Source organism: Panthera uncia, chromosome F2 (genome assembly GCF_023721935.1).
Source record: "Panthera uncia isolate 11264 chromosome F2, Puncia_PCG_1.0, whole genome shotgun sequence".
Taxonomy (NCBI): Eukaryota; Metazoa; Chordata; class Mammalia; order Carnivora; family Felidae; genus Panthera; species Panthera uncia.
The window spans coordinates 31157512-31185353 of NC_064812.1; the positions used below are offsets into that span (position 1 = coordinate 31157512).

The following is a 27842-nucleotide window of genomic DNA, read 5'->3' on the forward strand; positions in this document are numbered from 1 at the left end:
ACCCAGCAGTGATCACAGACAATGAGGATTAGCTCTGGAAACCATGCCTGGGAAAAGAAGCCGAAGTTTTAGGCAGCTAAAAGTATGACTTGTTTGGTAGAATTTGAACCCTAACTAATTGATCATGATGTTAAGGAATGATGGTTTATTGTTTAGGTGTGACGGTAGTGTTAGAAACATATTAAAATTAATCTTAGAAAGACAGGTCTGGCTGAAATATTAATAAAATGATATGCTGTCTGGTAGTTTATTATTTAAAAAAATTTTTTTTACATTTATTTTTGAGAAACAGAATGAGACAAAGCGTGAACGGGGGAGGGGCAGAGAGAGTAGGAGACACAGAATCTGAAGCAGGCTTCAGGCTCTGAGCAAGCAATCAGCACAGAGCCTGATGCGGGGCTCAAACCCACGAACTGTGAGATCATGACCTAAGCCAAAGTCAGACGCTCAACCGACTGAGCCACCCAGGCGCCCCTGCTGTCTGGTAGTTTAATTCAACATAAACTAACAATAGAAAGAGAGTAGGGATGTATGAGGGGACACAAGCTTAGCCATTAGCTCATGATTGTTGAGCCTGGTTGACCTGATTCGGGGTACATAGGATTTACAATGCTGTAATCTCTCCTTTTGTCTATGTTTCAAATTTTCCCTACTATGGAGTTTTAAAGAGTATACCTAGTAAATATGCAAACCACTAGAAAGGTTTAAGATAACTGAAACCCTTTAAAAAGGCATTAATAAGTGGCATTTCGCTAGATGACTAAAGGCAGAACAAAGTCTCCACAGTACATGTTGAATCAAGCAAACCAAAGATAGCTTTTGGAAGACCTTCTACTATGAATTATAGGTATGTGAAAATTTAGGCTTGGAAAATTCAAATTAGATCTCATACAAAGAAGGGAAGATCAATAGAGAGATCTGAAGTAATATATGTTCTTTCTTGGCAATGTTACTATTAGATTTACTAGATAATCAAGATTGGACAACAAGAACAAAACACATTTATTCATTTTCTGAAAAGTTTTGAGTCCAGTGCTGTTAGAAGGCAGAAATAAATTTCCAAGTGACCTCCACGGCTCCCAAATTGGTTTCTGTGTAAATGAGAGACAATACGAAATTCTCAATGTCATCGTTTCTATTCCGCTGTCGGCAGGTTTGGTCCAAAAAACAAACATCAGTTTATCATCAAAAGGATTGGAAACACGCAGTTCTAAATCTACTGTGTAGAGATGCGGCAAAATTCGGGAAGTGGATCCTAACCCTCGGGGTTGGATCCCACAAAATGTAAGAGAAATGGAGAGAATACAGTGAGCTGATCATTTCATTCTCATTTAGAATGTAGATGTCTCTCACAATCCAAATTCTTAGTACTGAGTTCAACTGCCAAGGTTTTCATGTCACACTTCACTTGCCACTGAGGAATTGGATCAGGAGACAGACAGATATTGACCACATGAGCAAGTGCCCTGTCCACCTTCAGGTAGGATCAGAGCCTAACAGTGAGTTATTGGGTGTCCACTGGGTGCTAAACATCTCACCAACATTATTGAATATAAACTCTTCAGCATTCTTATTATCTTTCCATTTTACAAATAAGGAAACCAAGGCACAGGGAGATTCAGAGAGTCACCTAAAGTTATAAAACTAATAAGTCACCACTAAGTTTGGATTTAAGACAGATCTTACTACAGAATCCATGTCTTTTGCCACCACACAAGCCCCTTTTATCAGATACAACAGAGACTATAAAATACATCAGAGACTATGTCCTCTTTGGTGTTAAGTAAACACATATTCTTTTATTGATCCATCAGGCAAGTCATCCAATCATGTCCTTCTTGATCCATCACTGCAATGAACCTCTAGTACTGTGAAATTCCTTTCCTTCCAGAAGCTCATCAGGACTCCCACCTGGGATAAGGCAAAAAGCCACTCTTACATTTAAAATTAGCCACTTATTTGGGGTGGCTCAGTTGGTTGAGCATCCAACTTCGGCTCAGGTCATGATCTCACGGGTTCGTGAGTTCAAGGCCTGCGTCAGGCTCTGTGCTGACAGCTCAGAGCCTGGAGCCTGCTTCAGATTCTGTGTCCCCCTCTCTCTCTGCCTCTCCCCTGCTCGTGCTCTGTCTCTGTCTCTCAAAAGTGAACAAACATTAAAAAATAAATAAAGTAGCCACTTATTTTTCACGTGCATGCGCACGCACGCACACATACACACACACACACACACACACACTCACATGCACATATACGTTGATTTGGGTGGGTTAAAAGTCAGAGAATAAGAGAAAAGAATCCCTGGCAAGGATGCCTGTGATAATCAAAACTACTTCTGATCAGAATTCAGAAGACAGCTCAACCTAAGGCAAAGCTGACTTGTTAATTTGGCAGACTATTTCCTGTCCAGGAAGGAAGTAAATCTAGACCTGCAGATATGTGGGCAAGATGGCTGCAAATGACTTGAGAAAGAGGTGAGAAAGGAAGAATTCTTTTCAGACAAGGTTTTCCTTAGGAATAAGAGGCAAGGCCAATCTTTCCTCTGCAAGCTCAAGCTCATTAGGTCTGTGTTGCTAGCCTCATATGTGATCACTAAGATTTATTGTATAATATTAAATGGATCCAGTTATAATGTCCTTGTTAACCCTGATGGACAAGTTATTTGACAGAAAACTGAACACAATCCTCCCCTGGGAGAAGTGTAAATATTTATCTTCCTAGACCCACTAGAAGAACAATTTTGTAGCTAATAATATCCTCTATGCAAAGATTTACCATAGTACTGGGCTAGTATAGTCATTGGTTAAAAAAAAACATCTCCACGATAGAACTTTTGAACTAGGTGATCAGAAGCATTTAAAAGTAAAATAAAGTATCTTGTTTCCCAGTTTTTGAGTCTTATGTGGGTAGGCTATACTAAATCCAATTCAAGAACTCCTTGCTTTGGCTATATCATACTGTGTGTTTCAAGAGGATGTCAACTGTTACGTTGAGTATTTTGTTGTACTTGTTCTGGAATTTCTCATGAATGGTAGGTGACCAAATGCTTTTTTTTTTAAGTTTATTTATTTCTGTTGAGAGCAGGGAGGGGCAGAGATATAAAGGGAGAGAGAATCCCAAGCAGTCTCTATGCCCAGCACAGAGCCCATGACTGTGAGATCATGACCTGAGCCAAAACCAAGAGTCTGACACTTAACCAACTGAGCCACTCAGGTGCCCCAAACAATTGCTTTTTTACGATGCTAGACCATAGGACATTCTTAGGTGTAGTACATTCCTTCATTTAATTAAACATGTGAAAAGGAAAAATAATGGCCTCAGCTCATACTTTCTTTCACAGCGCTATGAGGTGAGTGGCACAAATGGCACAAATATATAATTGCAATGAAAGAATCAGAGTGTATGCATTTTTTCTTAAATTAAAACAGAATAATGGGTTTTTCTATAATATCACTTCTGCTAACTTATGTTTTATTTAATTCATGTTTTAATAAATTCTAATTTATTTAAAAAATCTAAAATTATTGATTTTACATGATAAAATTACAGTTCAAGGTGGCTTAAACAAGAAAAGGAATTTATTAGTCAACATAAGTACATCTTCAGATATGGCTTGACCAAGATGCTAAAACAGTGTCATGTGGACTTTTACTCTCCCAATCTCCTTCCTTTGCTTTCCTTTATGTTGATTTTATCCCTACGTAGGCTCTCCCCAAGAGGTAGCACAACACCTTACCTTCTCTCTTAGCAATACCAATAGAAATCAAACCTTTCCTTCCCAATAATTCTAGAAAAACTCTGGGATTGAGTCTCATTATATCATCAGGGCCACTTGTCCATTTATTCCTCCGGGGGGGATAAAATATGCTGATTTGTTAGATCATCACTCCCCTGGAGAAGAGGAACTGAGAAGGTAGTGGGTTCCACTTAATTACATGGGCAGAGAGCAAGATGATTACTGAAAGAAAAATTGAGATGCTATTTCTTGGGGAAAAAAAAAAAGAAAGCCAAACAGAAAAACTGAGAGTAGTCAACTCCATACAACAATGAGGAATGTTAGCAAATGCATCTGTCAAGGACACCTAACAGACAAACCTATCTTATGTTTCATGCTCTTACATGAAAACACCAGCAATTACATTATGGTGGTAATGTGGATGATAATATTGTTTTCTCATTTTATTGATAGATAAATTTTGAATAAGGAAGAGAGCAAAGGAAAATTCAGGGGGAGTAAGTACTATATCCATATCCATATTGACTCTGAAGCCATTATAGTAAACTTTGCTTAAACTGACATCTAGATTTTTTTTAAGTGTCATCTGACGTATGTGTGAAAACAGATAAAAGTTTGAGAGCTGCTCTAAGACCTCTGAAGAATGAGCTTTATGGTAGCCTATCTCTACAGAAGGAGGAACTCTAACCCACTGAAAAGTTTTCTGGTTGCTTAATTTATGTTGTTTGGGTTTATTTTGGAATTTGTCCTTAGTTTTTCAACCTATACTAGCATACAATATAGGAATTACCAAGAACTTTATTGACATCAACAATATAATTTGCAGAAAGATGCATGCTTTAAAATGAGGGTGGAACCCTATGACCCAGCAGTAGCACTGCTAGGAATTTACCCAAGGGATACAGGAGTACTGATGCATAGGGGGACTTTACCCCAATGTTTATAGCAGCACTCTCAACAATAGCCAAATTGTGGAAAGAGCCTAAATGTCCATCAACTGACGAAAGGATAAAGAAATTGTGGTTTATATACACAATGGAGTACTACGTGGCAATGAGAAAGAATGAAATATGGCCCTTTGTAGCAACGTGGATGAGACTGGAGAGTGTGATGCTAAGTGAAATAAGCCATACAGAGAAAGACAGATACCATATGTTTTCACTCTTATGTGGATCCTGAGAAACTTAACAGAAACCCATGGGTGAGGGGAAAGAAAAAAAAAAAGAGGTTAGAGTGGGAGAGAGCCAAATCATAAGAGGCTCTTAAAAACTGAGAACAAACTGAGGGTTGATGGGGGGTGGGAGGGAGGGGAGGGTAGGTGATGGGCATTGAAGAGGGCATCTTTTGGGATGAGCACTGGGTGTAGTATGGAAACTAATTTGACAATAAATTTCATATAATAAAAAAATAAAATAAAATAAAATAAATAAAATAAAATGAGGGTAGAAATGAATGACTTTCACTGCTTTATATATGCAGTTGCCTTTCAGTGCCCTAACATAATTCCATCTTGTTTAATATTGTCATAGAATAAGATTTGATACAGGAAATTTTTCCAGTTACTTATTTAAATTATGTGTTACTTTGACACTTTTTTCTTTTTTTTTAATTTTTTAAATGTTTATTATTTATTTTTGAGAGAAAGACAGAGGGAGAGCAGGGCAGGGGCAGAGAGAAGGAGATGAAGAATCTAAACGAAGCAGGCTCCAGGCTCTGAGCTGTCAGCACAGAGCCCAATGTGGGGCTCGAACCCACGAACTGTGAGATCATGACCTCAGATCAGATGCTTAACCCACTGAGCCACCCATGCACCCCTAGTTTGACACATTTTGCTAAAGTGCATTATTTTACTTAGTATCTTAACATACATATCAGGGCCATGGGTAAAAATATCAACTCAATTAATATGCCAAAAGTTGGCAGTCTCGGGTCTTACGACTTACTGTGGTTTGTATGCATCTTTAGAAAGTATATTAGGTGCCTTAAAATTCACATGGAATTGCAGCTGGGTCTGCTGTGTCCTCCTCCACTGCCAGATGGTCAACTAGCTTCTTAGTGCTATAAGCATATCCTCTTCATTGCAGTTCCAACCTGTGCTAGAAGGGGTAACAAATAGCTTATTAGAATTTATCTAAAATAAGAGTACATTGATTCTATATGATCATTTAAGGAGCTCTGCAGTAAGTAAGGTATAACAGTTTTAGTGCATGGACTGTAATTTTATATCCATCAACCATTACTCTAAAATATCTCAGACAACGAGGCCACGTCTACATTCTTAGAACCTACCAAAGTAGTTGATATTTAATTGGCTCTCAAGAAATAGGTGTTAGAGGCCCCTGGGTGGCTCAGTCAGTTAGGTGTCCAACTGTTGATTTTGGCTCAGGTCATGACTCCAGGGTTGTGGGATCAAGCCCAGCATTGGGCTTTGTGCTGGCAGCATGGAGCATGCGTGGGATTCTCTCTCTCCCCTCTCTCAGCCCCTCCCCCCCAATCAAAAATAAACAAACATTTTACAAAAAAAAAAAATAGGTGTTAAATGACTAAATAAGTTTACATTTTGCATTTAAGCACTCTGAAACTTTTAAAATTATCTTCATATTTTTGGTTTTGTAGATTTAGATATATGAATTCTTAAACTTTCTGGTAGTCCCGTGAAGTAAGAAAATGGGCAAAACCATTTAGCTTAGTGCTTGACACATAATAGGTACACAATAATAGTTGGATCAACCTTTTTCTATGATACATTTTTGTTTATTTTTAAAATCAATTTTCGTTGGTTATAGAATTTTCACAGAGGTTCCATAATATAATGGGAAAAGTGCTTAAAAGTGAAAATACCAAGTTCAAGTCCTGGCTTTCTTGTGCATTATTTACTTCTGGCAGTGAACAATTAACATAGTTCTTGGAGCATCAGTTTCCTTGTAGGTAAATGGAAATAATTATTCAATTTAACAATAATAAATTGAATGCCAATCAGTGTTAACATCCATAGGATTCAAAAATTATCTATCACTGCTTCACTTCACATTTCTTGTGAAATTTAAATTAGATCATCTGAAAGTCTTTTGTAAACTATGGAAAAATATCCCAAAATTAAATGCTGTTGGTATTATTTCCCCATGAACTTTAAGATTTTACTTGTTGCTGAAAATCATCCAAATTCTTTTGTTTCTTTTTCTTTCATGTATCCTTCAGAGATAAATTTTAAAAAATGCTTTTTTTTAATTCAAAATGTGTTTTTATTTACATTTGGTTTTTCCAAAGTCCAAGTTCTCGCTTGCTTTTGGATTTGTTTTGTGGGATTGAGATACATATTTTATAAAAATTTGGGAGTGTTGGGAATGAATATTTGTTCAGAGGCTCTTGGGGAAAAGTTTGCAGCCTTTTAATAAGTGGATTTGATTAATCTAGGGAATCTACTTCCCATATCAATTTTTTTTTTAATTTTTGTTAATGTTTATTTATTTTTGAGACAGAGAGAGAGACAGAGCATGAACGGGGGAGGGGCAGAGAGAGAGGGAGACACAGAATCGGAAGCAGGCTCCAGGCTCCGAGCCATCAGCCCAGAGCCCAACGTGGGGCTCAAACTCACAGACCGCGAGATCGTGACCTGAGCTGAAGTTGGACGCTTAACCGACTGAGCCACCCAGGCGCCCCCCATATCAATTTAATAAAGAGTCAAGGAATGAAGTACGGATAGGGAACATAAGAGGTCTCTTTGAGACCAGCTTCATTCTTTATTGGGTAGAGATTCAAGGTATGCTAGATTGCCAAGTTTAGCAGTAAACTAAAAGGCCAGTTAAATTTGATTTTCAGGTGAACAATTAGTAAATGTTTAGTGTAAGTATTGCCAAACATTATGTCCTATCCTTTGTCTGGAAACTGTAGGTAAGACATAGCTTTTAAGATTCTTCGAAGACTCCTTATCTACATGAAAGAGACCATAAGTGTGGGGGATAAGCTTAGGAATCCCAGGCTTACACCAATGGGTTGACAAGGCATAAAGAAATACAAAGTTATAAAATGCTCACACCCGAGTTTGGGAAAATCAGATTGGCACCCCAAGAACAGGGGGTGAAAAGGCACCACAAGAATAGGGAGGCACAAAGGTGCCAGGAGTAGAAAAGTGCAAAGGTACCCCAAAATAGAGAGGGGGTGTAGAGCCCACAGAATAGAGAGGGAGAGGCAAAAGTCTGAAATAGAAACGGTGCAAAGGTGCCCAATACATAGGTATATGAAATAAACAAGATTAGATATTTAGGATGAAAGCACCCCCAATTTAGTACTATAACAGAAAAGCTGCTTTCACAGGAGAATAGGGCCAGGTTAGGTAAATTGGTGACTTGGACTATGGACCACTGTGCTTCAGGCAAAGCAGCCCAGAGCAGAGATGGTTAACAAAAGAAAAGGTGCCTTGTCAACCCTGAGGTTATTTCCACTATCTGTCTCATCCCCTAGGCTAGTAAAGATGAACAGAGGTGCTGCCTCATGTCCACTGTAAACAACCTTCCTCCCGACTGCCTGGTGCCCGGATTTTGTTTTGTATTAACCCAAACCCCTAACCACAAATAACCTCAAGACCCCCTTTCCCTCACAACCACAAGTTAATGTCCACAGATTCATTGTCCCTTTGTGCACGTCTATCGCCATGTTTGTAAGCCTTCTGATCCTAATAAAAATGGGGCAAGGACCCTTATTTGGGGCTTTTGTCTTTTCCCGGGCATTAGCCATCTCTTGCTTTAATCCTGTGTCCGCTCTTTTGCTAGACAAAAGAGAACTTTAGACTTAGAGTCTATGTCACATAAGTAGTCTTAATAAAACTGCAACCTTCACGTGATCTTTACCCTGTTAAAAAGTAAGATACTTTTGACATCTAGAACAGTATTCTGTGGGTTGACCAGGGTCATCTGGGAGGTTCTCTCTTAGGATCTCTTATATAGATGCAATGATACAGCTGCTGGAGCTGGAGGGGTCTAAAAACTCAACTGAGCTGGAGACCCAATGGACTTCAATCATATAACTGACTGTTGACCAGGAGCTCAGCTGTCACTACTGATTAAAGTATCTACATATGGTCAATCCATGTGGTTTAGGTTGCTCTTCCTGGCATGGCAGCTGTGTTCATAAAGAACATCCCAAGAATGAGTGTTTCAAGAGCTAAGTCCTTTGCTTTGTGTCAAAATAAGCAAACTCAATGATATTGTTGATTCCACCAACACTCACGTCTTAGAGATATTTAATGTTACAGCTGATGTTACATGGCTTCTGCTCTCTAGGAACACATTCACTTCAATAAGTGCAAGTAGAAAGACACAGTTGAGAGGTCAAAGAGTAGCATGTGAAATGAGGAATAAACAAGGGTCAGAGGGACAGGTGTGGAGGCAAGTTATAGACAGAGAAGTGGTGACCAATAGTAGAGGTCTTTGGTGGATCGGGGTACTAGATAAAGTGGGAGAGCTATGGATTATGTTGGATTGATATATGGATTATCTATGATAATTCTGAGGATAAGGAGAGCTGGTCTAGTTAAGAAATAAGTTGACTTCTGAGGAAGGAAAACTGAGAACCTGGGATACAGGAAAAAAAAACCCACAAAAACCGCCCATGTATTTTTTAAACTCTAGACCCTATAATGGACTAAAATATAGTAGGTGTGTGGTTTACTCTTTCTTAAAGAAAGTGAAATTTTGTCTGATTTTATTTACCCTTTTTCCATTTCTTTTAAGTCTATGCCTAATCACTTTAAAATAAAAGGCTACTTTCACTTAAACGTACTAAAAACGTTAATTTAACCACAGAAACTTGCTGCTAACACAGATCTTGGCTTATATCTTGAATTATACTATAACATTCACTGCACTGCTGTTTTCCTTCCATATTTCATGAATGTCCCAAGTATAAGGTGAGAGCCCCAAAAGCATTCAGGAGCTTGAGTGAGTATAAATTCCACTCTATCAAAGTTTCTAATTGTAAGTTCTTGACATGCTTAAGACATGCTGGGTGTACAGAGAATATTTGATTGAGGCTCCCTATGATTGTAGGTTAGCCCCAGAGGTTGCTTTTGGTAAATAAATATTAGGTCTGTTAGAAGGCTACCTTTCCCAACCATAACATGGCTGCCTACTGAGCAAAACAGCTGGTGGCTGGAAAAGTAGTGAATAAGAATATGTTCTGTCTGTTGCTATGAAATGTGGAAAGAGGTAGCTGATAGTTCGACTTGCCCTGAGAGACTGCAGAATAGAAAGGTCAAGCAACTCCATTGTATATTTGCTCTAAAATGCAACAGAGTTGTTTCTGACAGGCAAACCCAGAGGGAGACTATAACGGGAGGGAAAAATGAGATACTGTCCAGCCAGTGACTGAAAAATCAGGCTGTGATCTTTGGGTCTGTCACTATATCAAAACAACAACAATAACAACAACAACAACCCACAAAATTTCACCAATAACATTCAGTAATGGGACCTGAAAAGCCATCGAGTAAGGAGGGAAAATTATGGGGGTGTACATTTCATGCTAAATTGGAGTATACATGGCCCTGGAAAAAAAGCAAAATAGTCATTAGTCAGCAATATATGCATCCTGTTGATGTGGCCTGGCCATGACTAGTTAAAACAAAGTTTTACTTGGAAAATGGGGATTAGGAATGCAAATGAGTTAAGGTCATAAAGGGAGAAGAATCAATTTGAGCCCACACTGCATAAAGATTGAGGTTAACCTGTCCTAACATGGCATTTCTAAGCAGCCTTGGAGGCAGATAACACTTGAGTGTTTAGTCTTCTGTCTCCTCTAAGAATTAGTCTTCACATTGGAGACATTTAGATAATACTGGCAATGTAAGGTGGCTCTTTACTACCTGAATTGTTGATTTAACCTGGTCATATCATCACTGTGGCAGAAAGACAAGGGTGGTTCATTTGTCGATATTTCAAACTTCAGTTACTCATCCTCCCTCACTTAAAGAAAAACAAGTCATAGAGGTCTCCCTAACTCACTTCAGACAGTGTCTTTGTTTGTCTTCCAGTGAAGACCAAAAACTCTTTATTCCTGTGTGTTTGAGGCCGGCTTATAACCAGCAAGATTTGCAGCTAGGTTGCCAAACCCTGTCATCCTCCCAGCAGCCACTGGGATAGTAGTTCCACCTTCCCCAGATTAATGCTTTAAGACAGAGGTAGAGGCATCACTGTTTTTCTATCTCCCTTTCCTTCCTCGGCAAGAGTAGTTCAGAAGCTCCATCAAGGTCCTTGGATTTCCAAATATCAGATCCCATGAAGTGGCTTTCCAGGTTGGAGCTTTACAGAGCCGAGGCAGATTAGTTTACATTTTGAGAGTTTGAGAGGAAGATGGAATGAAACAGTGCAACAGAAAGAAGACATATCACGATCCTTTTTAAGACAGCTACTGGCCCCTTGAATCACTGGAACTTCCAGAAGCATCATAGTCATGTGTTAAACAGCCTATGCGTTGGTGATGCTCAAAATATTGAATCCCTGGGACAACTTTCTGAGTCTTGAATTAAAGCTGGGTGTTGAAGGTCCTACTCTGTGCCAAGTGTTAACCCTATAGTTTCCTGACTCGGGGCGTCTAGAGGTTGCTGGGGTGGAGGTGGGGGGTTGGGCACAAGTGCCTTTTGCATGAGGATCTAAACATTCCAGTGGCTGTGCTAGCGGCATCTGTGAACACCTGCATCTTGTTATTCCTGTTTACAGGCTGGACCTCTCTCCAAAAGGTCTACAACAAGACACAATAGAAAGCAAATATGGTATGACCTTGATTTTGTACCTTTGTTGTGTTTCTTATGCAATTATGTAGTTAATCGCATTGTCTTAAGTTTTCCTTGTGTGAAATAATTTTTCCCACCTTCAGTCAAGACATCACGAAAACATAGAGATTGTGAAGGCTTTCTGCAGGAAAATCTGTCATCTAAAGATGTCTTTTCTACTCTACAGTATTGTCTTTGAAAGATCCTTAAAGAATTTTTGTCATGTAACTTCTCTCACACAGTCATTAAAAATGCACATACTAACTTAGCTGGATCAGATTTGAAAGTTGTAACTATCATCCCTCTCTTCCTCTTATTATTAGTGTAGTGTGTTGGTATTATTTAGATAACGTTCTAAAGGAAAGTTTATGCTCACTCTTTTTTACTGTCCCTAAGTCAAATATTTTTGAATGGGTCAAAAATACACTCTACTTGTGTGTGTGTGTGTGTGTGTGTGTGTGTGTGTGTGTGTACTACAATAAAAAAATCATTCGTGATGTTCGCAGTTTAGGGCTAGAGTATATTAGAAATCCAGGGACTTCCAATGCAAGAACATTAATAAATATTTATATATAGGCAGAAACCTGTATATTAACTGAGACATGACTTGCAAACATGAAGACTGTCATATTAAGTTGACTAATGGACAAGAAAAATTTACACTCTATCCTATTATCATGAATGTCTGAGGACGTGGTACAATTTTCACAGCGAGGCTGCCTCGTCAGCAGGCTGAAGTGAGAATAACGCATTTGCATTAGCACCAAAACTGAAATGTTCAGCTGCTTAAGGAATGAAAAGTAAAACAGGTACTGAAGGAGATAAACCTGTTCCTTTGTCTCATCACTTGGTGGCTTAGAAAGGCTTCTGAGGGACGAAGACGTTGTGGGAATTTTGTCGCATGTAGGGGAGGATGTCTGATGGAAGTTCGGTTATAGAATAATCTCATCTGGGGTAGTTGCCAAAACCCAAGTGTGGGTGACTCCCACAGAGGGCAGCGTAAAGCCCTCCTGAATGCACACTGAGCTTTCAAACAAAGAGCAGGAGGACAGGTGGACGCTAGCCGCAAGTCCCCTGAAAGGGCATTATAATTGAAAATATCTAAACAGCACTTTAAATACAGTATACAGAATCCTTTCTAGAAGGTAACAGAGGCATTGACAAAGAGTGACAGGGATACTCCGCAAGTAAGCGCTGGGAATGGCACTGTACGTGTTTTACGTAGGGGCTAAAAAAAATGAAGTGAAGGGTAAAAGTCATCTCCCTTTCTAACTTGACCATCATGACCATGCTGCCTGCCTCTCAGAGACCTGTTATTGCTTCTGCCTTGTTTACATCCGTGGGGGATGGTGTGGAATCGAAAGTTAACATTTTGCAAGTCCCGAAACAGAGTTTCTGTCAAAGAGGAAAAGAATGGACGGTTTATTGATCGGCAGGTGAGGAGGGGCGGACACAGGAGGAAGAAGCAGTGTTGAAATCTGCATGAAGAAATGTTTTTTTACGGACAACTGGGTGGTTTAGTCGGTTAAGCATCTGACTTTGGCTCAAATCAGGATCTCACGGTTGGTGAGCTTCAGTCCCGTGTCAGGCTCTCGGCTGTCAGCACAGAGTCCACTTCAGATCCTCTGTCCCCCTTCTCTCTCTCTGCCCCTACCCCACTCTCATGCAGCCTCCCTCTTACACTCTCTCTCTCTCTCTCAAAAATAAAATAAACATAAAAAAGAAAAAATAAATATTCTTTTTTTTTTAAACGTTTATTTATTTTTGAGACAGAGAGAGACAGAGCATGAACAGGGGAGGGGCAGAGAGGGAGACACAGAATCTGAAACAGGCTCCAGGCTCTGAGCGGTCAGCACAGAGCCCGACGTGGGGCTTGAACTCACAGACCGTGAGATCATGACCTGAGCCGAAGTCAGACACTTAACCGACCAAGCCACCCAGGCGCCCCCAAAAATAAATATTCTTAATACAGCCCATCCTCTACCTGCACCTGTCTTGGGCCACATAGCAAACAGCCTATGGTGTTTTGAGAATCTGGACTTGAATCAAGATGCCAGATTTCAATTCTACTTACATCGCGTATTTCCTCCACGATGTGGACAAATCATTTCTTCCACGGCTCCGCTCACCTGTCTGTAAAATGAAGATAAAGTACACATTTTTCCACTTGGAGCTGTAACCAGGAGATGCCTGGATAGAGTCTCTCAATTGGATAAACGTAACACAAGAAGCAGCAAGCAACGGAGACGCCAGAGGCATGTTAGCTGCCTTTTCACTGAAGCAAATTAAAAAGACACACTTGGGATGTCCTGAAAGCCCTTATATACACAAGTTGCAACATAATTTTGTATATCCTGCTTCAGTTCCAGTTAAAGAGCAGTTTGCAAAAGGCTTTGATAATCATGTAATTCTCTGTATCAGGTATATGCTATAATAATACAATTTTGTTTTAGCACTTACCGTGGTTGAACAGGCACAGTTTTAAGTACTTTCCACATATTACTCATTTATCTGCCCAATAACTCCCTGGTTAGTACTATCTTTATCCCCTCTTTATATTTAGGTAAACAAGAGAATGGATACATAAATTGCCCTAGATATACTGGTTTTCTATGGATGTGTAACAAATCACCACAAACTTAACAGCGTCAGATAATACACATTCATTAAGTTCCAGTTTCTGTCAGTCAAGAGCCCAGGCACGTCTTTTTTTTTTTTTAATTTTTTTAACATTTCATTTTATTTTATGAGACAGAGACAGAGCAGGAGCAGGGGAGGGGCAGACACAGAATCCAAAGCAGGCTCCAGGCTCTGAGCTGTCAGCACAGAGCCAGACACGGGGCTCAAACTCACAAACTGCGAGATCATGTTTGTGATCTCGAGCCTGAGTCAGTCACTCAACCGACTGAGCCACCCAGGCACCCCAAGAGTGTAGGCATGTCTTACTGTGCTTTGCTCGGAGCTTCCTTGTGGGGCCGTGGTGAAGGTGTCCGCTGGCCTGCTTTCCCATCCCGAGGCTCAGCTGCTTCCAAGCTCATTCAGGTGGTTGACAGAAACCATCTCCTTGCAGCTGCATGACAGAGACCCTCCCTTTGGCTGGCTATTGGCTGGAGGCCAACCTTAGGCCCTAGAGGCCACCTGAGATTCTTTGCTGTGTGACTTTTCCTAAATAGTTACTTATATCATCAACCCTACACGGAGAGCCTGTCACCTCAGGGAAGCTTCCATCTCTCCTTTAAGGGCTGTTCACCCAACAGCTGTGCACTTTTAACTCAAAATCAACCAATGCGAGACGTTAGTTATTGCTGCAAAATCCCTTCACCTGTGCCATATTCTACCGGCCGGAGGTCAGCCACACGTCCCACTCATACTCAAGGGGGAAGGGGTCACACAAAGCTGTGAATAGGAGGTGGGAAATATTGGGGTCACCCCAGGGTCTGTCTGCCACACTAGAGCGGTGCTTCTCAAACTTTAACGCACATATAAATCATCTGGCAATCTTGTTAAACGCAGATTCGGATTGAGTAGGTCTGGGGTGGGATGAGGGTCTGCACTTCCAAGCTCCTAGGTGACGCTTGTGCTACTGGCTGGTCTAGGTGATGAAGTTTTGGGGTGATCGTGGGGTGGTCTGGAACCGAAGGCCAAGAAAGAATTTTTGAAAACGTCTTTGGTGCAAAAATGTGATTTTAGTAAAGCGCAGGGACAGGACCCATGTGCAGGAAGAGCTGCACTGGGGCCATGACGGGTAACGTGTATACTCTCAGGCTGGGAGGGGGTCAGCGATAGAGTAAGTCACTAAGGTATTTTGGAAGCGAGGTTTCCAGGACCTTGAGGGGCAAGCTGTTGCCAGGGAAAAGCCACTTATTATCCTTTAATAAAACCTCAGTCATGAGACCCTTCAGATGTATATCGGGATGGGGGGGGAGGGGGGGGCGGGGGCGCATAAGCTTGGAGCATAATTGCCAGCATATATCTTGGGGCAGTTGAGATGAAGGAAGTAGACTTACAGGATCCTCGAGGCTGGGATAAATGTTGAGCCCAGGTTCTCTTTTGCCCCTTGGAAAGTGTCCTAATCGAGCCAGCTGAGCTCCCAGAGGGAGGTCACTCTGCTGGTTTCAAGGACTTGTCAATGGGCTGTAGGCAGTAAGGGAATTTAATTTTTCATTTGCCTTAGTTTCCCACATTACCGTGGCAAGCACTAAACCCCTTCCCTTTGTTCCTGGGTAGCCAGGAGTGTCCGAGGACTATCACACATGTTCCACCTTGCCAGCCTGTATTTTGTCCTCAGCTTGCCCCACACTCTCTCATCATAGGGACCACAAGGGCCCCATAAAGCTGGGGTAGGAACCAGCAGTTTGGGTTCCTGGCCCCCTGCTCTTAACCATTCACTCTACTTGTCACACTCCCAGGACTGCACGAAGGTTGTTATCCACAATGGTTCTAGTTTTATTTCTGTTCCATATTCATCCTGGGAACCCCAAGCTATCCAATGTAGTTGACATCTCATTGCCTCTTTTTTGTATTTGTGTGGTTTACAGAACAAAATTTTACACAGGCAGCCTGACCTTCAAGTCAAAGCTTCAGGAACTCTCTAGCTGGTCCAAATGTCCTCCAGCCCCTTCTTCAGGCAGGTGCCCTGGCTGAGGGTGACAGCCCTGGGGAGCGAATTTGCCTCCTCTGGGGGGTTCCACGTTTTGCCGCTGAGGAGTGTTGGATGAGTATTACTATGGATTCTCGACCATCACCCCCTCTCTCTAAATAGGAGAGGATTCATTTGTTTCATAAATTGGACCTCCATAGACATTTGCATTTGACTGAAGTGTTTTACCGGAGAAGCCTTTTCCTTCTAAGGAAAGGAAAGGAAGGACAGGTTTTAAATATTCCTTGCTTTTGAAAAGAATTTACTTTAAAGAAGACAGGATTTAAAACATCTCCTTAACTACAAATAACTCTCCCTGGACTTTGTAGGGGGGAATCTTTCTCTTGAAGAGAGTAAAGAAAACTTGAATGAAACCTTCTCTTTTAGTAATCTCTCCCAGACAGGAAACTCGTATCTACCTTCTTTTAAAAATGCTGCTGAGATCTTTACAACTTAAATTTAGCTCTCAGGCACCCTCTCCTTTCTCTCTGTGGGATACAAGTGGTGTTAAATGACAGAAAGATGTTAAACAAGATACCTCCCCACACAGCTTCTTTTGACTCTTTGAGTAAGTGCCAAACTCTACTTAAAAAACAATAGGTAATAAAATATTTTAATGAAGATAGGCCTGTCAGAAGGCTTTGAAATTAACATAACTCAGACCTCCTGCCAGTATCCTAAAACTTAAAATAGTGAATTACCAATTGTTTGCCAGTTAGCTGCAAGGCTTCCAAAGCATAGCCAGGGCTCCAAGATTGGAGCAGACCTCCAACACTTACCTTGGCACTGGGAAAAGGAAGGCAGAAGGACCAAGATAAACGCTTCCTTGTAAAACTGCACATTGCAAAGCTGAAATCCTACCACAGATGCTAACCACAATGCAGTCATCTCTTCCCACGTTTTTGAGCCGTGCTCATAGCTCTACATCCGTGTCCCACTTAATCTTCACAATGATCTTGTCAAATGCATATTTACACTTCCCCCTTGGGTAGGGAACTCAGGCACAGAGAAGTTAAGTAACACACCCAAGGTCACACAGCTAGCTGGTGGCTGGACCGAACTTGATCCAAAGTCAGGCTACTAATACAGAGAAGAGAAAAGCACAATAGGATGCTAAAGGAAAGTAAGAGAACACCATGAGAGAAGACTGGAGTGGATTCACTGGTGGCTGCCCAAAAGATATGTCCACATCCTAGCCCCTGGAATTTGTGAAGATGACATCATTTTTATTTTGATTTATTTTTTAACGTTTATTTATTTTGAGAGAGAGAGGAAGAGCTCGAGCAGGGGTGGGGGGGGTGCAGAGAGAGAGAGCGGGGAGAGAGAATCCTAAGCAGGTTCCAGCACTGCCAGTGCAGAGCCCGATGCAGGGTTCAGACTCATAAACTGTGAGATCATGACCTGAGCTGAAATCAAGAGTCGGACGCTTAATTGACCGAGCCACCCAGGCACCCCTATGACATCATTTTCAAAAGGGTGTTGTAGATGTAATCAATTTGAGGATCTCAAGATCCTCCTGCATCATCTGCGAGGGCCCCAACTAAACCCAATGACAATCCTTACATAAGACAAAAGCAAAGGAAGATTTGACACAGACAGAAGAGGAAAAGACACAGACACAAAGGAGATGGCCACATAAAGACAGAGGCAGAGATTAGAGTGGTACTGTCACAAGCCATGGAAGCCTGCAGCCACCAGAACCTGATAGAGATGAGAAAGGATCATCCCCTGCCACGTCGGTGGAAATTTGTTACAGCAGTCCTTGCATAACATTACTAAAACAAAACAAAACAACAACAACAACAAAACCCTTAGGTTAACAAGGTATGGAGTCCCCTGTAATTTTCCTGTGTGCCTGAATCTCTGACTGGATTAGAAACCCTAAGAGGGCACAGACACAATCTCATTTGTCTCTGTACCTCTAGCATTCATGATATTTATGTGCAGCTGAATGAATGTTTATTGAATTGAGCCACGGAAATAGTTGGAAGTCTGGCAGGTGATGCTGTGGAGGTTGTGAGCCGGGGACCATCTGAGAGTGAGCAGGGTGACCGTGGCCAGCCAGTCCCCTGTAAAAGGACCAGACCAGACTGTAATGGTGCGTGTGGCTCTTCTGCAGAACTGAGAAGAATCAGGAGTCCTGTCCTCATTTGGGGGATATAGATGTGACCCTGGGGAAATTCAGTGCTACGAAATATTTTCAGCCCTTGTCATGGCAAAACGTAGTCATAGACATGGAGACTGATTCCTATAAATTCTGAAATGGAGAAAATAGGAACAAATTTGAGGCCCTCCTACTATTCATTCTTTTGTTGATTTATTTTTAATTTTTAAGTAAATTCATTATTAAAAAACACAAGGGTATGCAGCGACGTCCCCCTCCCCCATCACCCATTGACTCACCGACCAAATGCTTGTTGAGTGCCTGATACGTGCAGTGTTCTCAGTGCTCGGGGTACCTCAGTAAATAAAGCAGGAAAAACGACAGCCTTCATGGCCTTCACGTCCTACTGCACTGAGAAGTTGAGGCACACGTCCCTGGGAAGGCCAGACTTAAGCAAAGACAAAGTAAGGCACTTTCCCCTACCACATACGTTATTACATTTTCTGAAAGCTTCTAGAGTTTCTTTGTGGCTATGGCAGCAAATGTAAACACATATTCTTATTTTCTCTCTCTCTTTTTTTTTGAAAACCAAAGACAGTGTATTATACTGTATCTTGCTTTTTTAAATGTATCTTGGAGCTTTTTATCGGATAATTTTCTTGACCGGAAAGTTTCCCTATTTACTCATTTTTGTACTACAGACTAGAATATCCCTATTTGTGTGGATACAATAATGTATTTGTTTCCTTATGATAGACATTTAGGTTGTTTTTGATCCTTCACTCTTCTGAAAAATGCAGTAATGCATAACTTTGTACATGTATCATTTATTCTCTTGGATAATTTCCCAGAAGAGGAATTTCTGGGTCAAAGCTATATGAATGAGTGATTCTAATATTGCCAACTGCCCTCCATGGGGTTTTTCTGAAATTTACTCCCCAATAGCAGTGAACGAGAGTGCTTGTTTTCCACACGTGGCCAATAGAGTGTGATATAAAATGTTTGTTTACTTGTAAGTATTCTGGCCATTGCAATGGGCAAAAAAGTGATACTGCATTGTAATTTTAAATTTTCATTCACGTCTTATTAGGAACCATTTGCTTTTCTTTTCCAATGAACTCTTTGTTCATATTTTTGCCCAATTTCCTACTGGGAAGTTGCCCTGTTTCTCATCGATTTCTGTGTGCTTTTTATATACTAAGGAGATTATTCTGTTTTAAGAGTTGCAAATATCTCTTCCTGTGTATTTTCTTTTGGCTTTATCTATAGTTGTTTCCCCTTTCTGCATATGTATTTTTTCCTTGTATAATTTTTTTATGTATTAACTTTATTAATATAGCCTCTGGATTTTGAGTGACATTTAAAAAGACTATCCTCACCACAGATTTATAAAAGAATAGTCTCATTTTCTTCTGGTATCGTTTCATTTTTTTACATTTAAATCTTTTATCTATTTAGAATATGTTCAGGTGCACAGTGTGAAAGATGAATCCAATTTTTTCCCTGGCTGGCCCCATACTTGTCCATCACCATTTTCTGATCATCTCCCCTACTGATCGAATGCCTCTATCATGTATTAACTTCTTACATGTAGTGGGTTTATTTTCTTTCCTGCTCTGGTGGTTCTATTTCTCAATTCATATATCAATATAATATGGTTTAATAATTGAAGTCTCCCTTTTTTTAGTGTTTTCCTGTTCATTTTGATTGTTTAATTTTCATATGATCTATAGAACTAGCTCATCTTATTCTAAGGAGAGAAAAAAAATGAAGTTTTTGGAATTGAGCTGACTTTATCACAGACATTATGTAAAGTCCTCCTATCTAAGATTATGTGTGTTTTTCTGTATTTTATTTTATTTTTAAAGTTTTACTTAAATTCCAGTTAGGTAACATACAGTGTAATATGAGTTTCAGGTGTACAATATAGTGATTCAACACTTCCATACATCGCCCAGTGTTCAGCAGAGCAAGGGCCCTCCTTAATCCCCATCACCTATTACCCATCCCCCCAGCCCCACTCCTCCAGTAACCATCAGTTTATTCTCTATGGTTAAGAGTCTGTTTCTTGGTTTGCCTCTCTCTTTTTTTCCCTTTGCTTCTTTGTTTTGTTTCTCACATTCCTCATATGAGTGAAATTGTATAGTGTTTGTCTTTATCTTGCTTTGCTTAGCATAATAGTTGTCTCTAGCTGCATCTTTGTCCTTGTAAATGGCAAGATTTCATTATTTTTTATGTTTTCATTATTTTTTATGTTTGCGCAAATGATATATCCAGTTATGGTTTTATCTTTTTCTTATTTGGTTGTATTTTGCGTCTTTCAGGAGTACTTTGAGGCATACAGTTTTTGCATATTTATTAGTAAGTTTATTCATAAATATTTTAATGTTTATTTATTTTTTGAGAGAGAGAGAGACAGAGTGCAAGTTGGGGAGGGGCAGAGAGAGGGAGACACAGAATCTAAAGCAGGATCCAGGCTGTGAGCTGTCAGCACAGAACCCAACACAAGGGCTTGAACTCATAAACCATGAGATCATGACCATATCGGGCGCTCAACTGACTGAGCCCACAGGCGTCCCTATTGTTATTATAAATGGTTAATTTCATTATATCTTCTAAATGATTTTGTTAAATATATGAATGTATTCATTTCTGCATAGTAATTATCTACTCCACCATCCAACTGAATTCGTATTCATCTTAAAACATTTTGACTCTTGTATTTTCCTAGTACACATTCATATTCTTTGTAAATAATGATAGATTTATGTTTTCCACTTCCATTTTTCTATCTCTAGTATCTTTTTTAAGGTAACACATTTCTGAATTTGTTTTTTTTTAATTTTTTCCTTTTTTATTTTTAATGTATATTTTTAATTTAAATCCAAGTTAGTTAATATATAGTGTTACCTCTAGTATCTTTTTCAAAACTTTTTTGTCTTTGATAAGTGTCTTTCCACCTCTCCATGAATTTTTTTGTATCTTATTTGTACTCTCCCTTCTTCTTCATAGAGATTTCTTTGTCTTTAAATTTATGGCTAAATATTCACATTTTTCACCTGTTTTGTGGCAACATTTTTTTTCTAGTGAATCTTCTTTGTTGGTAGGTTTACTGTCCTTTCCCACATGTTTTTCTTAAAGTGTGTTTAGACTGATATCATGCCCATTTAAAACTTTTTTTTTTTACATCATTCAATGAGTTGAAGTATTCTGAACGAAGCATTTAAAAAAGCTCCTATGAGGAGGCAGGAGAGACTAGAGTAGCTTTCCAGCTTTCAAACCCTAAGAACCTTCTGTTGCTACCGTAGAGATCAACTGTCCTGCGAACACAGTACGCCCATGTAATTCTCTGTGCAGCCTTGCTACCTCTGCCTCTTTAAATCCATTGCTTTTCAAAGTTGAAGTTCAGGAGGACTTTTTTTTTTTCTTTCCCATTTCTGACACCAGATTTTCCCACTCATTATAGCTAGCAAATCATGCAGCATTTTTACTAGAGGGTGAACCCCTTCCTTTCAGAAAATATGTTTTTGCAAGACCATTCTTCAACCTACCTTCTAAGAAGTATCCTGTTGACTTCCTGCTAGTTGGATTTTAACCAATCTCAGCTAGTTTAGCAGTCCTTACACAAATGTCAGAGTCTGCAGATGATCTGTGTCCTATTTAACTGAAGATAGAGTTTGAGGGTTTTTTTTTTTTTAATTTTATTTTGTTTTATTTATTTATTTATTTATTTATTTATTTAAATTTACCTGTTGGTTTTAGATGACTTACAGGAGAAGTGGGGGGGATCTGGTATACGAAGTCATGTTCAAGAGGTTTTCTCAGCATTTTTTCCCCTCAAAATAATAGCTCTTCCTTGAAACTTTCTAGCACAAAGTTTCAGGATTGGAAGTACTTTGTATGAAAAATGCATGTCTATGGACGAGCTGAGTGAGTGTGGTATTATAATCACCTATTTCCTTTGGTTTCCTAAACTTTCACTTTTTGCCAAGACTCTCTATCTCTCTCTTTCCCTCAACACATACACATATTTACAGACACACACACACACACACACACAGCACACAGAAGAGGACATATACAAGGTTATCAATGATATAGAAAGTTTAAATAAGTGAAAACCAAAACTCTCCCTTGGATTTGGTAATGAGGAATTCCTCTGTGACCCTGAATAAATTGAGTTTGTGGCCAGAAACCAGAATTGTGAGTTAAAGTAATTGAGATGTGAACAAAAGATCATAAATTAAGACTACTTTTTAAATACACATTTTTCCTTCTTCATTGAAATGTAATTGACATAGTGAAAGTTAAAGGTGTACAAGCTACTGGTCTGACACACTTATATACTGCAAAATTATTACCATCATAGAGTTAGCTAACACCTCTATCAGGTCACATAAAGACACATGGCTATTAAGGAAGGGAAAGTTTTACAGGGTCAAATAGAAAGAGCTAAGGAACTATATTTAGACCTCCTTAAGAAGCTTGTTTAGAGGATGGTGTCACAAGATTGTGAAGTCCTGTCCTTTAAGGTGGGGGTGGAAAGCAAGGAGTAGGAACATAATTTGTATTACAGCACAGTTATTAACAGCTTTGACTCTTAAGTCAGAGGGCCTGGATTTGATCCTGTTACAGCTCTTGTTAGCTCTGTGACTTGGTACAACTTAGTCTCCATGACCCAAAGTGATGCCCTAATCTATATGAGTCCAGATCTTTCTCATGAGCTCCGTTCCCTACCTTCTGGATAACTTTGTTTGGGTGTCCTGCAGGATCTCCAACGTATCCAAAATTTAATCTACTATGTGTCCCATCCCCAAGCTTATTATCTCTGTATTTCCATTCTTAGTGAATGAAAGCATGTATGTAGAAACCCAAGCCAGAATGCTCATGTTTATCTAAATGCCTTCATTTCTTTCACACCTAACTTCTCATTGTGACCAATTGTATCAATTCTCATTGCATTAATTCTACCTCCCAATTTAACCTATAGTACTTACCTCCTGCCCAACTTTACTGCTGCCATCTTGGAGTAGGTTTCAATCATCTCTTACCTACACTACTGCTCTCATATGGCCTCCACTCAGCTCCCTTGTACCTGGCCTTGAGCCAGAAATCCCCAGTTCAGATTTGTGGATCAGGGACCCAGGTAAGGGGGAGGGGAGACAGTTGGCAGAAGAGAAAGTACAAGCAGTTGTCCATTGGCTGGAATTTGGCACAATCACATAGTAACCAGATTGGGTGGGTGGGGGCACCTCTCCACACTCTCACTTCTAATGGTCAAAACAATCCTGGTCTGCCTGATTTGGAATTAGTGAGACACGTTGACTGAAATTTCTGTATTAGAAGGGCCTAAGTGGTATAGGAAAGAGGACACAGAACTTTCAGAGACATTCCCCACCCCACTCCCCCAGAACATCCTGCTTTTGTGGTGGGGAACTTCCTCTGGATAAAAGAAAAAAATACCCGAGTCTCTACTCTTGCCCATACACCATGCTTGAATCTATCCTTCATACCACCAACAAAGTGAATTTATGAACAATTTAATCTTGCCATTCTGCAGATCAAACTTTACAATATTAGGATAAAACCTACATTTCTTATCAGGGCTTGAAAGTGCCTCCACAATCTGGTCCTGCCTATTTTCTTCTCTAGCCTTAAATCATACCTCCTTCCTCAGTCTCCGTTGCAGAAGGATGAAATAAAAGAAGGTACTACTCCCTCTATTCCAGGAAAGACAGCATTGCTCTTAAGAGGAGAACCTCTTTTGTTTGGAGAAAGACATTATTGTGTCTCTGGATTATGCAGAGGCAGTGGCACCGAGCTTGGTGAGAAATAAGAAGGTCTGGGAAATAGTGCTGAAATCCCACAGCAGGTGCAAGCTTGGAAATCAGTATGACAGAAGCAGGGATTAACAATGCAGATAAGTCATAGGAGAAGCAGGCAGGGAGCTAACAAGGGGAGAGTTATGAGACTGTATAGACCATTGTGAGGATTTTGACTTTTATTCAGAGGAAAAAAATCATAGAAGGATTTTGAACAAAGTGATATGATCTTATGTTTTTAAAGGATCTGGCTAATGTTGAGAGTAGATCGGACAAGGGTGGAAGCAGGGAGACAAATTAAGAAGACAATGAAATAATCACACAGGAGGTGATGGTGGCTTGAGCTGTGAATGGTCTAGGTGGGCCAGGGTGGGAAGGTAAAGGGTGGTAAAGGTGGTGAGAAGTGGTCAAATTCTGGATACTTTGCAAGGTATACCCAACAGGATGTACTAGTGGGCTGGGTGTGGGATATGAGCAAAGAAAAGGAGTCAAAGATTACTTCAGGTTTTCTGGCCTGAGCAACTGGCAGAACAAAGTTGATTTTGAGCTGAAAAGAGGATACTGTGCCAAGCTCTAGTTGGAAATATTGAAATTCAATTTGTACACATTAGGATTGAGCTAATCATTAGGCACATATCCTGTAGAGATGACCAGCATGTTGCTGAGTGTGCAAGCCTGGAGTACAAGGGACAGGTCAGGCTGGAGGTCTATATTTGAGAATTGTCATCATAGAGGTGGCATTCGAAACCTTGAGATCACCAAGGAAGTGAGTATAGATTGAGCAGGGAAAAGGACCCAGGCTGAGCCTTGCACAGTCCGATGTTAAGAAGCTGGGGAGAAGAGCAAGTACCAGCAAAAGAGATTGAGAGGCAGCAGTGGTGATGTAGGAGGAAAACCTAGAGAGTTGTTTCCAGAAGTAAAGAAAATATATGAATGAGGATTGACTGACTATTCTAGCATGTCCAATGTAGCAGATAGAACAAGTATTTTGGAACTAATAATTGATTATTAGATTGAACACTATGGAAGTCATTGGTGACACAAGGATAGTTTTAATAAATTGTGAAGGTAGGACCTGTTTGGATTGGGTTCAAGAGAAAACAGGAAACAGAATTAGAGATAGGCAACATACACAATTCTTCCAAGGAGTTTTACTTAGGGGGAGTGGAGAAATGGAGTGGATATGGGATCAAGAGATTGTATTTTTTAAGGTAGAATAAATAACAAACAGATTTAGTTCAGATTTAGTTATAGTAAGCACTTACATATTTGCTTTCTGAATTCATGTGACTACAGTTTGATAATGGGTCTTGTGACATTTGTTGTCTGAAATTTTCTTTAGTCTCCGAAAATATATGTAAAATTGTTATTGTTTACAATGTAAAAATTTATACTGCATTATTCATACTGAGGTTTGATATGTAGTCTATGAATCTAAGTTATTTATTTAGAAGATGGCATCATTATCCTCAGTTACAGTATAAATGACAGTATACGAAGCTTCCATGTGGTTCTCTTATACAGTGTACTAGGCATTAGGCTAACTGCTTCAGAGACTTCATCTTGTATAAACATAATAGCAACACAGGGGAAGTAATAATTATTGCCATTTTCAGACAAGGCAATTTAGTCTCAGAGAAGTTAATGAACTCTGCAAGGATACGGAGATTCCGAAAGAAGATCCAGAATGTAAAAGCAATCTATTTGAACCCAGACCTAAGCTACCGGTCACTGTGCCCTTAAAGTCAGTATGGTGAGTGTCTGCTGGACCCACAGTACTCTAAAATCTGGAACCTTGGTTCTCAACCCTGATGGTATGCTAGATTACGGTGGTGCCAGGACTCCACCCAAGACCTGTCTCTAGATACAGCACTTTACCGTCTGTAGTTTTTAAAGCCCCACAGGTGATCCCAATGTGATTTGAGATTCTAGTGTGGTTCTCACTGATTGTAAACCACTGAGCTCTATATTCCAGGAGGTTCCAGGGAAGAGTTGAACTCAATGGCGTTATCACTACCAAATAACTGAGACCTCATCTGACCCTCATCATGCTGAGGGAAACCTTTTATTTTTTATTTATTTATTTATTTATTTTTTTAATATTTATTTATTTTTGAGACAGAGAGAGACAGAGCATGAACAGGGGAGGGTCAGAGAGAGGGAGACACAGAATCTGAAACAGGCTCCAGGCTCTGAGCTGTCAGCACAGAGCCCGACGCGGGGCTTGAACTCACAGCCCTCACGGACCGCGAGATCATGACCTGAGCCGAAGTTGGCCGCTCAACCGACTGAGCCACCCAGGCGCCCCGAGGGAAACCTTTTAGACACTGCCTTAAAAGCCTCACTATAAATTACCTTAAAATAAAACACTATAAATAAGCTTTCCCTTACAGCCTCCAGTCCCTACAAGTGACCCCGCTTGACCCTCCCATCTGAAGACTGACCCCTGCCATGGATGTGGTATTAATCCTGTCCTTCATCGAACAGAATTATTTAAGGAGCTTTAGTTTTCTAACCCCTTGACTCAACATCAAGGTATGAATAACAATAACCATGTATCAAGGACTTACGTGTGCCAGGCATGGTGTTAAGTGCTTTACGTGTGTTAACTCAATCCTCACCCTGACATTATGAGGTAGATGCCCTGATAATACTCATCTTACAGATGAAGAAATGGAATCATAGAGAAACTAAATAACATGGCCTACGTCACCCTGCTAACCAGCAGAACCCAGATTTCACTGGGTTCTGCTTGACCACAGAGTCCATATTCCTGGTCTCTCACTACTCAACATCTCCACAGGCATGCCCCGGCGCTTCCTCACTGCAAAATGGAGTTTTTCCTTCTTACCACAAATCCTCCTCTTCTCCTGTTCTTTCCCAGCTAAAATCATGTCCTCACACTCATCATTTAAATTGATATCTCTAGATCATCCTTGACACCCATCACCCACAGCAATTAATTGGTCCCTATTATGTCCTTTGGAATGTTCCCCTCAGTGGCTCTCAAATCTTTCAGATCCTCGTGTGTTTCTTTTCAAGATTAATTTACTAACTCCTGTAAAGAGTCTCCCTGTCTTTGGGGCGCCTGGCTGGCTCAGTCAGTGAAGCGTCCGACTTCAGCTCAGGTCATGATCTTGCAGTTTGTGAGTTCGAGCCCCAGGTCGGGCTCTGTGCTGACAGCTCAGAGCCTGAATCCTGCTTTGGATTCTGTGTCTGCCCCTCCCCTGCTCATGCTCATGCTCTGTCTCTCAAAAATAAATAAACGTTTTTTATTTAAAAAAAAAAAAGTCTTCCTATCCTGTCTTATCTTTTTCAATCCAGATCCCACTTCACTGGTTCTAGATTTGATCATCTATCTCTCTGCCCCTCCCCTGCTCATGTTCTGTCTCTCTCTCAAAAATAAACAAATGTTTAAAAAAAAAAAGTCTTCCTATCCTGTCTTATCTTTTCCAATCCAGATCCCACTTCACTGGTTCTAGATTTCATCACTTGGTAATGCTAATTTGAGATTGCATGGGGCTTAAAATACTTCAGTGATGCAATGAGTCCCATATGATAAAACACCAATTCCCTCACAATGTAGCTCTGACTACTTCTTCAAAGGCCTGCCCTACTGTTCCCTAGCCATTGTCCTTACCCTATAGACACTGTATATTCTTCTCTCAAACTCATAAACTGAGGGCCCATAAACAACCCCACCCCATGCTACACCACGTTGGTTCACCCAGTACTAGTGTGTGTGAATGTGTGCATGTGTGTGTGTGTCTTAACAGTTA

The 27842-nt window shown here is 40.2% G+C and overlaps 1 protein-coding gene across 1 annotated transcript in view; it reads left to right on the plus strand.

Moving 5' to 3' along the window:
- Window positions 1–1365: 1365 nt before the first annotated feature.
- ABRA (actin binding Rho activating protein) overlaps window positions 1366–27842 on the plus strand; it is a 38655-nt gene continuing 12178 nt past the window's right edge. The window contains exons 1-2 of the transcript XR_007458547.1: window positions 1366–1480; window positions 4187–4230. The gene's annotated coding sequence lies outside the window, so the exon portion shown is untranslated. The remainder of the gene's footprint in view (window positions 1481–4186; window positions 4231–27842) is intronic.